Here is a 16,459-nt window from a genome sequence, read left to right as displayed (position 1 = left end):
ACACGATCGGCTCCTAGGACCTCAGGAATATGTTTGAAGCCGTTCTCTGTGCACGCAAGCGCGCACGCAAATAAATACATGTAAAATTCAAGACCTACACACCCGATTTTCTTTCTCTTCCTCCATTTCACGTGTCTAACTTCCATATGTCACACACAGTTGCCTGGAGTCCCTCTGGAGTCAAGTGCAGCCTAACTAGAGTGAACTTGAAGCAGCAGATATGACTGCTTGTCAGGTCCGGGTGCCATGGTCCATGAAGGCACTGCCCGGTGGGGGCGGGGCGGGGGGGGTGGGTACCTGAAACGGGCAGCCTAACTCACCAGCCTGCAAATGGTGTTACCATCTCAGGTCATTCACAGCTGGGCCCTGGGCTGGGGGCCACGTTCGTGCGTGCTCAGCATAACTGGGGCACGTGAAACTGGTTTCCCAAGTGGCTGTGTCATTCCCATGCCCTCCGGCATCCGATGCCCATAAATGCCCTGCAGCTCAGAGCACCTGCAGCCTCCCTTCTGGCCAGTGTGCTATGGGTTCGTCTGTATCGTTCAGATCGCTGGTGATGCTGAGAATTCTCTGGGAGGGTTTCAAATGACATTCGATTTCTTCTCCAGTGAAATGCCTATTCTTTTCATCAGCTTTTAAAATTGTGTAATCTGTCCATTTCTTCTTGGTTCATGGAGGTTTTACTCTGTCTCTGGGGTGGGCAGCCTCTGGGATGCCTCCAATGACCCCACCTCCTGGTACGCATGCCCTGTGTGACTGCCTCCCCTTGAGGGGGGGCAGGACCTAGTGCCTCTCTTCTGGGAATACAACAGGACAACAGTGATGGGAATGTCACTTCTGAGATTAAATTCCAAACCACTGACCTCTGCCCTGCTCGGCCTCCTTCAGAGCCCTTGTTCTAGAAAGGCAAGCTGCCGTGTTGGGACTAGCCTGGTGGAGACAGCCACGTGGCAAGGAACTACTGTCCCAACCGGCAGCTATTGAGGACCTGAGACCAGCCCACAGCTCCTAAGTGAGCTTGGGAGGGGGGACCCTTTCCCAGATGAGCCCTGAGGTGAGAGCAGCTCCCGCCAAGCCCTCCCCACAGCCCGTGAGGGAGTCTGAGTGGAGCCCCAGCTGAGCCGCAGAGGCTCCTGACCCACAGACACTGTGAGATGGTGAGTGTGTATTGTTTTACGCCAGTAAGTTTTAAGGTAATTTGTCATGTAGCTACGGACAACTACTACAGCTGTTTGGTGCCTGGACTAGGGTGCCGACGTACAAATATCTGAACCAGGCCGTGGACAGAGCGAGGTGGGATTCTGAGGAGTGTTAGATAAGCACTGAGGCATCCTGGACAGGCCTTTAGTGGAAAGCTGGGCTTTGAGGACACTGCCAGTGAGGGCGCACAGGAAGTGAGAACAGGGGTCTTGTGACATAACGGCAGAAGCGTGGCCACCTTGCCATCTGCAGTTGTGTGGGGAGCAGTGTACCCGCTGCAATCCAGGAGCCAATGGGTAGATTTCCAGGCCGAGTGCAGAAGAAGCCGCCTGGCCTCTTCCTGTGCCTTATGGTTTCATTTGAGCAGAGGGACAGGCTGAAGGCACTTGGGAAACTAAAAGGAACCGGTACCTGATAGTTGTCAAAATTCGCAGTTTCTCCAAAGGACAAAAGATGCTAAAATTAAGAAATGACTTCCCAGGGAACATCAAATCCAGGAGAACTGGTCTCAGATGAAGCCAGGGGCGCCTGGGTGGCTCAGTCGGTTCAGGGTCCAACTTCGGTTCAGGTCATGATCTCACAGTTCATGGATTCGAGCCCCACGTCGGGCTCTGTGCCAACAGCTCGGAGCCCGGAGCCCGCTTCAGATTCTGTGTCTCCCTCTCTCTCTGCCCCTCCCCCACTCACGCTCTGTCTCTCTCAAAAATAAACATTAAAAAAATATTTTAAATAAAAATGAAGCCAAGGGTGTGAGTACGTGAAGCCCTTTGTCAAGACCTCAGAAAGATCAAAGGTGACAACTCAGAGTACTGTTCAGTCACATGATGGGCCTGTTAGAAAGATGAAGATGTACCCCACAAATCCTCTCTCCCAAAGACAGGGCCTCTGGGAAACTTCAGCAGTGCCCCTCAGCCATCTCAGGAGGAGCCCAGCGTAGAGCAGGTTCATCTCAAAGAGCTTTGCGGGTGTGCCTTCTCGCTAACGGAGCGAGCCCAGTCCCCAAACAGATTTGTGCGCGTATCTTTTCTATTACAGAGTTAACCCCAAATCACAGGAGATCCACAAAGTTTTTGGGAAAAAAGTTTATCAGTCCAAACACGACCTGTTTGGACTAAAAAAGGACAGAGCCATTCAAAATGAAAAGAGACTTTGGACACCCACACCCCCAGGCCGCACAATTTAACTGGAAGGAAGCAGGCTGAGAAAACTGGTTGCAAACATGTGCTTTCTTTAAAAAAGCGGGGGGGGGGGGTGGATGTTCAGAGGGCAGAATAAAGAGGTCAGAGGACAGAGCTCAAAGCGGTGGAGGATTATTTCTAGGACATAAGACCTAATCTGGGGCACCTGGGGGGGGGGGGCAGTCGGTTAAGCATTGGACTCTTGGTTTTCAGCTCAGGTCATGATCCTGTGGTTCTCGGGATCGAGCCCTGCATCGGGCTCTGCGCTGGCGGCGTGGAGACTTCTTGGGATTCTCTTTCTCTGCCCCTCCCACACTCGGTATGCTCTCTTTTTCAAGATAAATGAATAAACTTAAAAAAAAAAAAAAGACCTAATCAAAGAATTTCTTGGCTGGGTTTCACAGTTGCTATGACCAGTGACTCCTTCGTGTTCCTCACTGGCCCCTGTCTGAGCAGGAGGGTCGGGAGAAGTTACCCCATGTCAAGTCTACCACTGTATGCTGTGGTGTGTGTGGCAGGGGTGAGCTAGCCAACCTGGATCTACAGACCAAGAGAAACTGTGTTTGAGGAATGGCCCTAGAGGAGCCTCGTCCTCACCTAGACTTGATTTTGATGGCATGACTGTGAAATTTAAGATGATCAAACATAGAAGATTATATTACTCCATTTTAAAATATTAAACCAACCTTGCATTCCTGAGATAAACTCCAATTGGCTGTTATTTGATATAAATATTTATACATTTAATGAATTGACTTTGCTAAGATTTTATTCCGTATTTTTGAATCTTTGTTCATGAATGAGACTTGCCTATACATTTTTTTTATACTGCCCTTGTTTGCTTTGGTAGCAATAGGCTAACACATACACACACACGCACACACACACACACACACACACATCTAGTTGGGGAGTAGTCCTTCTTTTTATATTCTCTGGGAGGTTCTGTGTAAGATTGGAATTATCTGTTCTTTCGACATTTGGTAGATATTGCTTGAAAATGTATTATTTTGAAAAAAATATACAATGTCTTTAATGGTTATAGGTTTTAAACTTCCTTCTTAATTTAGTTTCCCAGTTTGTATTTCTTTAGGGACCTATATCCTGTCTTTTCAAATGAATCTACAGAAAATATTAATAACAGAGACGCCTGGGTGGCTCAGTCAGTTGAGCATCCGACTCTTCATTTCAGCTCAGGTCATGATCTCACTGTTTGTGGGATGGAGCCCCGCATCAGGCTCTGTGCTGACAGCATGGAGTCTGCTTGGGATTCTCTCTCTCCCTCCCCCCCCCCCCTGCCCTTCCCCTGCTTGCACACATTCTCTCTAGAAAGAAATAAACTTTAAAAAACACTTTAAAAAATCATTCATAACGACCTCTTAGACAGGATTGCTAATAACTGTAGCATCTCAGATCACCTTCTCTGCTTTTTCGTAATATTGGTTTTTTCTGCCCTTTCTCTACCTCTACCTCTAGCTCACTCCACCAGTCACGGAGGAAGAGCTTGATGGAGTCTCAGAAGCAGACTTGAGGAGTTTAGTGTGCAAGACATGTGCTCACTAAGACATGTCTTTGGGAACAAGACCTATGGAAGGCAGGGGAACGTGGCAGGAAGGCAGGAGAGGTTGAGCGTCAGCGCAGCCCTGGCGAGAGCCTTAGCCAGCCTCCCGGGGATCTCTGGGCCTAGACCTGCCCTTCACCTGCTCTGAGTTGAGTAAAGACAGCCAAGTCTTTACACCCTCCCCTCAGATCAGTCATTGTCCATGGGAAGTCCCCAAGAAAGGGACTGCTCCCTATAGCTGAGACGGTCCCTAAAGGGGCCCACAGCTGAAGTCTTGTCAACTAACAGCCCTCCTGGCAGCTGAGGCAACAACCCTGTTGAAGGGGAATCTGGGCAGTACATCCACAGTCCATCATGGCAGCGGCAGAGTGGGTGAGTCACATCTTTATTTTCCTTGGTCTGCTTTCAGTCTAGCTAACTCATGCCACATAACTGGCAAGGAAGAAAATATCCACGGCTGTTACGGTCATTGTAACTGGTCCTGAGGCCATAGTTGAGTTTTGAATGGTGATAAAATACACACATAACACAAAATTTACCATCTTAGCCATTTTTAAGTGTATAGTTCAGCAGTGTTAGGTATATTTACATTATTGTACAACCCACCCCCGGAAGTTTTTCATTTGTAAAACTGATACTCTATATGCATTAAACAATCACCTCCCCCAGCCTGACACCTACCATTCTGCTTTCTGGTGCTCTGAATCTGACTCCTCTAGGGACCTCACAGAAGTGGAATCAGACGATGTTCATCTTTTTTGTGACTGGCTTATTTTACTCAGCATAATGTCTTCAAGGTTCATCCATGTTGTGGCATGTGACAGAATTTTCCTTCTTTTCAAAGCTGAATATATTCTCCTGTGTGTATATACCACTGTGAGCTTATTCATTCACCTCTCAACGGACACCTGGACTGCTTTGACCTTCTGGCTACCATGAATAATACTGTTCTGGACATGGGTGTGCAAATATCTCTTTGAGACTCTTTGGATATACACCCAGAAGTGGAGTTTCTGGATCATATGCTAATTCTAGCTTTAATTTTTTGAGAATTACCATACAGTTTTCCACAGTGGCACATTTCTACCAACCCCAACAGTGCACAAGTGTTCCAATTTTCCACATCCTCACACCACTTGTGATTTTCTGTTTCTTTTTTCATAATAACCATTCTAGTAGGATCATATCTCATTGTGGTTTTGACTTGTATTTCCCTAATGATGAGTGATGTTGAGCATCTTTTCACGTGCTCATTGGCTATTTGTATCTCTTCTTTGGAGAAATGTCTATTCAAACTCTTTGCCCATTTTGAAATCAGGTGGGTTATTTTGTTGTTAAGTTTTAGGAGTTCTTTATATATTCTGGATATTAATGTCTAATCATTAATGTCTTATATGATTTGCAAATATTATTTTCCATTCTGTAGGTTGCCTTTTGATATTTATACTTTTTTTTTTTAAAGAAAGAGTGAGAGTGGTAGAGGAAGAGAGAGAGAATCCCAAGCAGGCTTTACACCCAGTGTAAAGCCCAACATGGGGCTCGATTCCATGATTCCATGGAGATCACCACCCAAGCCGAAATCAAGAGTCAGATGTTCAACCAACCGAGCCACCCAGGGGCCCTGATATATATATACATTCGATATACAAATAGTGATATACAAAACATTTTTTGATAATGTCTTTTCACATGCATACAAAATATTAACACTTTCATGAAGTCCAGTTGTCCAGTTTTTCTTTCGTTGCCCTTGCCTTTGGCATCGCATCCAAATCATTGCCAAATCCAAAGTTGTAAAGGTTTTGACCTATGAAAACACAGGTTTGGGTCCATTCTATTCCATGGTCTATGTTTGTCTTTATGCCACTACCACACTATTTTGGCTACCAAAGCCTTGTAATGGTTTTGAAATCAGGAAGTGTGTCTTCCAGATCTGTTGTCCTTTTTCAACATTGGTTTGTCTATTTGGGATCCCTTGAGATTCCATACATATTTTAGGATGGGATTTTCTCTTTCCGCAGAAAATGCCATTGAGATCTTGATAGAAATTGCCTTCACTTTGTAGATTGCTTTGGGTGGTGTAGACACCTTTATAGCCTTCAATCTTCCAGTTCGTGACCATGGGACCTTCTTCCATTATCTCTGTATCTTCTTTCAGCAATGTTTTGTAGTCTTCATTGTACAAGTCATCCACCTCCTTGGTGAGGTTTATTCCTAGTATTTTATTCTTTCTGATGCTATTGCAAATTGTGTTCTTAGTTTCCTTTTGGATAGTTGGCCATTGTTAGTGTATAGAAATCCAATCAATTTTTGTGTGTTGATTTTTGTATCCTGTAGCTTTCTGAACATATTATCTCTAACAGTTTTTTTTAATGAAATCTTTAAGGTTTTCTGCACTTAATATATCCATGTATATGTCTGTCATCTGAGAACAAAGATAATTTTATTTCTTCCTTTCCAATTAGTATGCCTTTTTTTTTCTTGCCCAATTGCTCTGGCAAGAACTTCCAGTTATGAATAGAAGTGGCGAAAGCATGCATCGTTGCCTTCTTCCTGATCTTAGAGGAAAAACTTTCAGTCTCTCATCACTGAGTATGATGTTCCTGTGGGCTGTTCCCATATCATTTCTATTGTATTTAGCTTCCTGTATTTCTGGTTGGTTGAGTGTTTTTATCATGGGTGGACATTGAATTTTGTCCAGTAATTCTTTTTGCATCAAGTGAGATGATCATGCAGGGTTTTTTCCCCTTCATTCTGGTAACATGATGTATTACACTGATGGCCTTTTTATGAGGAACTTCTCTTGCATCCAGGAATAAATCCCACTTGGTCACAGTTTACAAACCCTTTAAAGTGTTGTTGAATTCTGTTTGCTGGTATTTTGTTGAGGGCATAATCGATATTTCCCCCCAGTTTTATTGGGATATAACTGACATGGAACCTGGTGTAAGTGTAAACTGTACAATGTGATGGCTTGACACATGTGTATACTACAAAATGGTCAGGTTAGTTAACACATCCTTCACCTCACCTAATTACCATTTTTGCTGTTGTTGTGATGGGAGCATTTAAGACCCACTCTCTTAGCGACTTTCAGACATGATTTTTCTAAATTTCTTCTTCCATTACCTATTCCCTGTTTTATTTCCCCCTAGCTGGGACCTTGGCTAGTTGGAGGTTTTCATCTAGTAGTAGGACCCAAACATACCCAAAGGATCTGAATTCTCAGCAGTTTCCTGCCAGTTTTGGGTTGACATTGTTTTCTGATAACCTTTCACAACTGGAACGGAAGTACCAAGAGGTGCCTCCAAGAAACCACTTAGTTCCTGGGAATAGTAGCTAGAGGAGCCAGTTCCTTGACCACCCTTTGACTCGCAAACTCCCGTATTCTGGCTTTGGGAAAAACAGCACTCCATATAAGTAACCGTACTATGACTATAATTGAGATAACGTCACAACCTGTGAGATGGAGTCCCATCTTTTCGGAGTGTGCTAAAAGGAGTCCTCAGGAGGTCATTCAACCTACCAGGTCACCGCTTCTGGATGAGTGCATCAAAGACCAGTGGGTTTCATGTGCCTAGCCCACTGCTTCACATTTTTTTTGCTGTAAAATTACTCTCTACATCAAAGAAACGATCCGTGGGCTACAATAAAGGCCCACAAGGCATACTGGAAGTCTGTGGGGGGCAGTGCTTCCAGGGCGTTACAGGCAGCGAAAGCAGATCCACATCCAGAAGAAATGTCTGTTCCAGTGCAAACTGCTGCTCCTTCCACGATGGAAGAGATCTAATGTAATCGATCCTCCACCCAAGTGACTGGCCGTCCCCCCAGGAAATATCAGGGGCTCACCATTAGTCTGTGCTCTTGGGGGTTAAATTCTCAACTGGGATGGTGTCCATGTCAGGCCCGGTGAGGCGAAGTCCATGGGTTGGACTTTGATGTTGAGCCCACGCCTGGCCCCCACCCCTGCCTCCTTGGCCACTCTGTACGTGGGCTCACTGAACAAGCACGTGGCTGGCTGGCTAAGGAGACTGGCTGCTGGGCACAGAATGGACTGTCTCGTCCAACCGATTCCTGAGAGCCTCGTCTGCGGTAGATGCCTTTTGACGGGTACTCACAACGTGGCAAAGTGTCTGCACAGCTCATGCCTCCCCAGAGCGGTCCATCCTCTTATGCCTTTCCCAGACCACCTCTTTTCCGGTCTTGCAGTGTGGTTTTCTCAAGGCTCTGGTGATCAAGCCAAGCCATTAATAACTGCCCATGAGTCAATATAGAGCCATACTATTTCTGGCTATCTTTCAGAACAGGCACCGTGCTTGAAGTAATGAGAGGCTTCTCCTTCCTCTCTGTCCTTTCGGGCCACCCCTAAGTGGGACTGTAGGGCTTGAGCCGTCCCTTCCGCGCCATTTGTAAACCAGGATCGAGGTTTTTCCTTCTCAGTCAATTAGTCATAGAGACCTCCCTGTGAGGTCATAGGTTTGGACTGTGGGTGAGGAGACAACGTAGCGGGAGTAGGTGGGAGACGCAACCCATCAGCACATTTGACAGACTTTTCAGTTTTAGTGTTTTGTTCTTTTTTAATGTTTATTTATATTTATTTGTTTTGAGAGAGAGCATGCATGTGAGAGTGTGGGAGGGGCAGAGAGAGAGGGAGAGAGAGACTCCCAAGCAGGCTCTGCACTGTCACTGCAGAACCAACCCCGTGCAGGACTCCATCCCACAAACCATGAGGTCGTGACCGGAGCGGAAACCAAGAGTCGGACACTCGACCGACTGAGCCACCCAGGCGCTCCCAGACTCGTAGACACAGGGTGCACTGAAAGCAGTTTTACCAAATGTCTTGCTGTAAGAGCTCAGGGCTCCCCCGCCTCCCAGCCTGCATATATGCCTATTTTCTTGTTTCGAGAGAGAAAAGCAGCCCCTGACCCCGGGGCGGGGGGCGGGGGTGTGGGGAGGGTGCCGGCCTGACCCTGGTGGCGAGACCACGGCGTTCTCCTGCTGAACACAAATGGTCTCAGAGGAACTGACGTCAGCCAGACAAGACCATTCTGTGACCGTGATGGATCAAAACCAACAAGAACAATCTGCGATCACGGCTGAATCCAGGCGGAAATATGAACGATTTCGAAACCACAAAGTGGCCAAACCCTCTCCGTCTCGTGGTTACTGCGAGTGACGGCTGCTTTTTCACCTGTTACAGCTGACCCTTCAACAGCGTGATGTTTAGGGGCACGGACACCCCACGGTGCAGTTGAAAATCTGTACGTGACTTCTGACTCCCCCAAACCCAGCAACTCAGCTGCCGCTAGCCTGCTGTTTACTGGAAGCCTTACTGATGACGTAAACAAGGCACATTCGGTATGTTGTATGCAGTATTGTATTCTTACGATAACGGAAGCCAGAGGAAAGAAAATGTTATTAAGAAAATCATAAGGAAGAGAAAATACATTGATAGCGATGGGCTGCAGTTGCTACAAATATCCACATATAGGGGCGCCTGGGTGGCTCGGTGGGTTAAGCATCAGACTTCAGCTCAAGGTCATGATCTCACAGTTGACGAGTTTGGGCCCCAAAACGGGCTCTGTGCTGACAGCTCAGAGCCTGGAACCTGCTTCGGATTCTGTCTCTCTCTCTCTCTCTCTCTCTGCCCCTCCCCTGCTCACACTTTGTCTCTCTTTCAAAAATACACAAACATTAAAAAAAGGAAAATATCCACGTATAAGCGGACCCTTAGAGCTCAAACCTATCTTTTTCAGCCTTCCTTCCTTCTAGATAAGATTTATTATGATATTCAGTCATACAATGTCCCCCACTTCCCAACAGCGTCCATTCTAAAGCAAAGTCTGCTTTCTTGAACTTTACTAAAATTACCTCCTCCAAGCCTGAATCCAAGTGCTTTCTAGCACCTTCCCACTGAGACACCCCATGGGTGCCCATGGTATGTGCTCCCCTCACTTGCCCAACAACAGGTGCGTTCCTGTGGTCTTGAGCTAGTGGACCCTGATACCACCCGTGCCTCGTACGTGGCATTAAGGCCGTGTCATTTCCACAGCAAATCCTGTGACAGGCAGGGTACGGGTTCTGGGTAATCTAAGCAGGGGTTGATTTAGCAGACGTAATCAGGTGCTTACAAAACTTCTGCAAGAGTTGGAGGAACGGGCTCTGAGCGGCTTGGGGGCGGGGAAGTGTTGGACCCCTGAACCTGGCCCTGGAGTCAGGAGTTTACAGAACAGTCCGAGTGACCATCCTGGGCTCTGGCCCCCAAACAGAGCAGCTGCTGCTGCCACCCCGGCATCTAGGTAGCTGGGAGGAGACACTGGGTGGAACCTGCTTGGAAAGTCTCCACCTCTTCGTGGCCTTCCCTTCGTGACCTTGTCTGTAGCAAAGAGTGAGCAGTGGGGACACGGCCGCCACCCCTTTCCCCCTTCCAATCCACAAGGAGGGGGCACACGGTGGGCAGAACCACACTGCCACCCAGGTCTGAGATGCAGGGGGCAGGGCACAGGCAGTTGTTAGCAGCTCCCTGAAGGGAGCTGAGTGGCCCTGAGTGGCTGCCTGCCCACTTCTGGAACTTTCTCTTTCCTTCTTTTTCTTCTTCTCCTTCTTCTTCTTCTAACAAAACACATTTTTTAACCTGACTCCACTGGGTCTGAACTTGTGACATGCTCTAGCTTGCTCCTCCCCTTGACCTTGGGAAGGGTGCAACCCTGGCTGCTTCCTTTCCCTTCGGGTTCCTCTCTAACTCTGACTCTTTCCAGCCCTGGGGAGCCTCCCCAGCCAGGGCCTACCAGGAGGTGGCTGTCCCCCTCTTGTCCTCCCTGGGGGCCCACTGAATAAGTCTGTCCCCTGTCCTCCCCCACAGTGTCCAGCAGCCCCTGTGGGGTCCAAGTCTAGGACTCCCACCGGGGTCCTAAGGCCTGAGACCAGCCATCAGCTGTGACAGACATTGGCTCCTGGGGCTACTGGAGCCAAACTGTGGGAGTCCTGGGGCCCGGGGTGGGGCTGGGGTGAGCACCGTGGGGGCCACTAGTCAGGGGTGGCTTCAGGGGATGTGGGGCCAGATAGTCAGTCTGCAGGGAACGAAGGCCCCTGAGCTGTGTGAGGGCGTCTTAAGGAGGGAAGGTTTTGGGTGCTGAGGAAGCCCTCATGGTGTCCTCCTTCCAACATCCATCCTGTAGGGTGTGAGCCCCTGGGCCCCTGACCTGGGCCTCCCAGATGGGCTCTGATGCCTTCTCAGAACCTCAACCCAGGATGTCAAGGGCTTCTGGAAGGAGACCCCTGAGTCTGTCACACTAGCCCCTTGTGAAGTTCGTGTCAGCCATGGAGTTCGGCCTAGTCCCATCCGGGGAGGAGGGGGTGGGGAGGTGCAGCCCGCAGGCCAGGCCGGGAGAAATGGCTTCTTTGGAAATGGGATGCATTTTCCTGGATGTCGGTCTGCTGCTTAGAGAGGCCTGGATCTGGAACACAAGGCAGTCACAGACCCCCACGCAGGGCAGGGCCAGAGCCAGGAGGAGCCCAGGACACGGGTCCCCTCGTGGTGTCTGTGCTTTGGCAGGGGTGGGGACAGCTCTGGGACAGACTCACCAGGGAAGCAGGAAGGCAGGGAAGAAGTCTCCTCTACGCTACACCTAATGACAGTGAACTTCACAGCCTCCAGGGTGATTCGGAGGGAGGGTTGTCTCCCCACCCCCTTCTGACAGGGGAGGTACCCATCAGGCTGTAAGGTGACACCACTGGTGGAGGGGAGGGAGCTTGGGGGGGGGTGGCGCACACAGCATGGGAGGAGGGAGGCGAGTCTTCTGGTGTCCAAGGCTTCCAACCCCGGGAGGGATGGGACAGTGGCTCCCCGCTTTCAGCTGGGAGCTGAGGTTTTTGGTTTTGTTTTTCTGTTTTAGGAGGTGGGAGGGTGACGCCATCAGCTTATTTAAATTCGATATAAAATATTAACAGAGATTCCTTGACAAACTTGTTTAGCTGTTACAGACCAAAACACTGGTGTGCGGTTTGTTTTATTTGGAAGCTCGCACTTTCTACAGCCGGTGCAGGAAGGACAAATCAACACAAACCAAAATTTTTTATTTTTTATTATTATTATTTTTTAATTTTTTTTTACGTTTATTTTATTTTTGAGAGAGAGAGAGAGAGAGAGACAGAGCATGAGCCGGGGAGGGGCAGAGAGAGAAGGAGACACAGAATCTGAAGCAGGCTTCGGGCCCTGAGCTGTCAGCACAGAGCCTGATGGGGGGCTCAAACTCACAAACCGTGAGATCATGACCTGAGTCGAAGTCAGACGCTTAACTGAGCGAGTCAGGCAGCCCAAGTGTCTGACTCTTGATTTTAGCTCAGGTCATGATCTCACAGTTTGTGGGTTTGAGTCCTGCATTGGGCTCTGCACGGACAGCGTGGAGCTGGTTGAAATTCTCTCTCTCTGCTCCTCAACTGCTTGCTCCCCCCACCCTCTCAAAATAAATAAATAACCTTAATAAAATAAAATTAAAACGGATGCATATGGGTTGAAGCAAACAATGTCAATTCATTCGCAATGAAAATGGTAACTGCCCTTATCCATGTCGGACAAGGTCGCTAGGACGCCGATGTGGAAGGCTGAGAGAGGCAGCTGACACACGGACCTGCAGACAGACAGACAGACTCCCCACTGGGCCTGCACTGCTCAGGCGTCCCTAGATCCTTCTCTGCTCCTCGGACCGACCCGGGGGGCCAGGGGAGCCTGTTTGGCTCTGCCACAACGAGCCCTGCTTGGGCAGGATTCGCTCATCACCAAGGTCAGGGACAACTCGAGCTGACCTGGATTTCGGTCTGTCCTGCTGGCCCACAGCTGCTGGCCACACAGGGGGTGAGGCCGCTGGAGAAGGTCCCCCCGCCATGACAAGCTGCCCCACGGACATCAGGCACAGGACCACACCTGGACACTCCCCACACGTGTCCCCCATGGCCATCTCCCTGACTTCTGCCTCTGTGACAAGAGGCCCAGAGAAGGGCTGTCCCTCCAGGGAGCCCCCTGGCACCAGGGGTGTTTCCTGTGGCATTTCTTCCTGATGCTGGGCTCTCCGTCCAGGGTCACTGCCTGGGAGCCGGGCATTGGTGACGAGGTCAGGCGGAGAAGCGGTCACCCTTGCTTCCTACTGGGAGCATCTCAAGGGGTCCAACACCCAGTGTCTGACCACGTGTGCGCTTCCGGAACCACGAGTGGGGGAGAAGCAAAGAGGCGGCCGGATGGCCCAAGGGCTCGTCTCTGAACACCCGCTGGGCGAAACGTCTCATTCGGTTGGTGGCCGCGGTGGCCCCTCCGCCAGCTGCTCACCGAGGGGCAGGGGGCCTTCGCCATGGAGCCCGTGGGCCCTGCTTCGAAAGGGGGGGAGCCTGCGAGGAGCGCCCCCTCGGGGCCAGGCCGCCCACGGGGCACTCGGCCCTCCGGTGGCTCCCGGACGTGCAGGCTGGAGTGGGGAGGGGACCAGAGTCGCGGCCCCCTCCCCGCCCCCGGACACCGAGCTCCCCAGGCCGACCCTCCGCCTCTCGGCTCCTCCTGCGCCGCCACGCTTCCCGCGCCCCAGCCGCGCAGGGCTGAGGACCCCGGGACGGATCGGCCTCGCCAGGCCCGGGGACCCAGGGCGGGGCGCAGCCGGGGCGGAGGCGGCCCCGGGTCTCCGGATCAGCGCCCCCGTCGTCCGGCCCGGTGGCGCGTGTCCCCGCCCGGCCCCGGAAGGGCGGCGCCGCCACGTCCCCCGCGGGTCCCGCCCCCGTCCCGGCGCGGCGGCCGGAGGTGGCGCGGCCGGAGGGTCGCTGAGCGCGCCCCTGAGCCCCCGAGGCCCCCGGTCCCCATGTCCCGGGTCCCCCGTGTTCCCGCATCCCCGCTGGGGCGTGCCGGGACCGGCCTCGATGGCCTCGGGGCAGAGCATCGCCAGCCCAGAGGCTTCCTGATCCGGGACCGCGAGCAGGGCGCCGGCCCAGGTCCCCCCTGCGCTGTCGCAGCTGCCCAAGCTCGCCAGGACGGCTGCGCGCAGGACCTTCTCCAGAACCGGGTCCTTACCTGTGTCCTGGCTTGTGTCGGTCACGCACGCTCAGCGTCCCCACTGCTCCCGAGGCCTTCACGGAAAGATTTCACGCAGACAGAACACGTGGGGATCTGAAAGGAGGGTGCCTGTGAAGCCTATGGAGGGGGTCCCTGGGGCCCCCAACCTGACTTGTTATGGGAGGCGGGAGGCGGGGCTGAAGGACCACGATCACGTGTCCCCACGGTCCCCCAGGAGGGGACACCACTGTTCCCTCACATGCGCGGTGCCAGGGGCTTTGTCTGGAGGTTTGGGAATCTCAGATTGTAGGCACTTGGACCCAATAGTTGGGCCGCGACCCCTTGAGTTGTGCCTGGATCTCAACCTCCTTTACAGCGTAAATTCCGACCCGGAGACTTGACTTTCTGCGTTTGTACCCAGACGTTTGACCTGAGCCCAGCCAGGGCGAGGGGGTTGCATGGTATTTCCGCACAGGAAAATTGAGGGCAAACGGTTTTCATTTTCTGTTCCGAATATTTGTCCTTGTGGGAATTATTCCAGCGCGTCTCCCCGTTTCCTCGCGACGCTGCCCTTGCCTCCTGGCTCTTTCCCGCGAGCACATTCCCAGGGGACACAGAGTCAGGTGGGGGCAGTTTCTGCAACACGCCCTTTGACGAGGGTTGGCTTTGTCTTCTCCAGGGGAGCATTTCTCTGGAAGGAAACCCTTCGCCGCTGTGATGCCGCCCAGGCGTGGAAACCAAATGAAACCATATAAAGAGCAGATCGGCCTACTGTCTGGTGGCGGAGAGAATTTCTGGGAAAAACTTCTAATGCACTGAAAGTCTTGCTGACTTTGGGTTGGGGTTTTCTTGGGCCTGTTTTACCCGCGGAAAGCCCTTGCCCGCAGGTCACTACTTACAGCGACTCGGGTGGCTGTCGCTCAAGGGCGGTCGTTGGAAAACGCTTCCGGTGCATAACCGAAACAACTCAACAGGGGAGAGTTGAACGCTCATCGCTACGTCATTTGTTAAAGGCACATGCGAGTAACGGTTGTCAACGTGTGGCCGGTTCTGTCCTCATAGGACGGTCGCCCCCCTCCTAACGTGGAAACAAACTCAATCCCCACAGGTAAGCACATCAGGAACCTTGTTACTGACGCCCTAGGAGACCTCAGTTCCCAGCACAGGCGGGGGCTGGCCCTGGCCTTCAGGCCCTTCCCTCTCTCTTCACAGGACAGGGGACCAAGAGTCCCTCCCTGGCCCCCGATGAGCCCCGAACCTCCCATCTTCAGGGACCTCCCTGGACAGTGTCACCCCCACCCTGAGGCAGATCCCATCCCCTTACTGGAGAGAAAGTCTTAATCACCTGTAGGGGCACAGGCTGAGCTGACCATAGTTCTCCTGGTGGGCAGTGGGGCCTCGGTGGGGAATCTCCTTCTGGAAGCCTCGGTCCGCCCCGACAGCAGAGCCCAGCCTGTGTCTGTGGTGGGCAGGGCACAGCACAGGGCTAGGTCCCCAGGCACAGACGACAAACAGTCCTGGCCCCATCCATGCCCGGGCCTCGGCCGAGCACACAGCTGGACTCTGAGCCGCATGGGGGGGCCTCAGGCAGCACCCTCCATGCCCTAGTGTGCCATCGGGCAGGTAAAACATGGGTCCCTCCCTGCCTGCAGGATGTGGGGCCAGAGCACGGGTACTGGGGAGTCTGCGGTCCTGGGGCCACGGTCAGAAAGGGTCCCTGCCCAGGCACCCCCTCCAGCTTGACCACCAGGTCCCGGTCCAGAATGGCTCAGGCCTAGGGACACAGGCCCTGCAGGGTCCTCTGCCCATCTCTGCAGCCATGGGCTGGGGCCCTGGACACAGGACCAGGTCTCTCTGTCTCCACCTGCTGGGTTGATACTGCCTCCGCCTTGCCTCCCCGTCAGCCTGGAGATCTTGGGGCAAGTCTCCTGGGAGCCAGCTCTTTGTCCCCAGGTGAGCACAGACCAGGCAGAGCCGGCTGGTGCTGGGGAGAGCCTCCCTCCCTGGCCTCTGCCCAAACCCCACCCCACCCCCACCCAGGGCCCCTCAGGCAGTCCCCGGCTTCCCCCACCTTCCAAGGGAGGCCCTTCTGTCTGTGGCACACAAGTGAGGGGGTGTCTTCAAGAAATGTCTCAGGAAATGCAGGGATTCCTTGGCCATTCCCGATCCACTCTGGTGCTGGAACCGGGCCGGCCTTGCTCAGGGTCAGGGCTGCCTGGGCAGTGCACTTGGAGCCTGCCCCCACCAGCCTCATGGGGCCGGCGGGGGGGTGGGGGGGGTGGAGACCCAAAATTCAAGGGCAGATGAAGCGGGGAGCCTGCCAGGGAGCCTCAGACTGCGTCCCATGTCTCTCGTGCCCCCTCCTGTGCCTGGGACCCCTGCACCCCTGCCTCCGCTCCGAACCCTTCCAGACGCCTTTCCTCTTGGGAGGTTTTCCACCTGGGAATCATGACATATCACTCCCTTTGTCCTTTGATAAACTTTTGTCAC

At 52.2% G+C, this 16,459-nt stretch overlaps 1 long non-coding RNA gene across 2 annotated transcripts; it reads right to left on the bottom strand.

The window, feature by feature from the left end:
- Window positions 1–14,088: 14,088 nt before the first annotated feature.
- Window positions 14,089–16,255, bottom strand: LOC109501048. 2 transcript variants are annotated; one of them, XR_006600028.1, is made up of 3 exons: window positions 16,041–16,250; window positions 15,315–15,428; window positions 14,089–15,047 (listed from the first exon to the last, which is right to left on the bottom strand). It is a non-coding gene; the product is annotated as an uncharacterized LOC109501048 (long non-coding RNA). The 2 variants fall into 2 exon arrangements; XR_002743305.2 differs by having other exon boundaries at window positions 14,089–15,428; window positions 16,041–16,255.
- Window positions 16,256–16,459: the final 204 nt, after the last annotated feature.

Source organism: Felis catus, chromosome B3 (genome assembly GCF_018350175.1).
Source record: "Felis catus isolate Fca126 chromosome B3, F.catus_Fca126_mat1.0, whole genome shotgun sequence".
Taxonomy (NCBI): domain Eukaryota; kingdom Metazoa; phylum Chordata; class Mammalia; order Carnivora; family Felidae; genus Felis; species Felis catus.
Note: the sequence above shows the minus strand (reverse complement) of the source record. Positions and strands in the feature narration are given on the sequence as shown.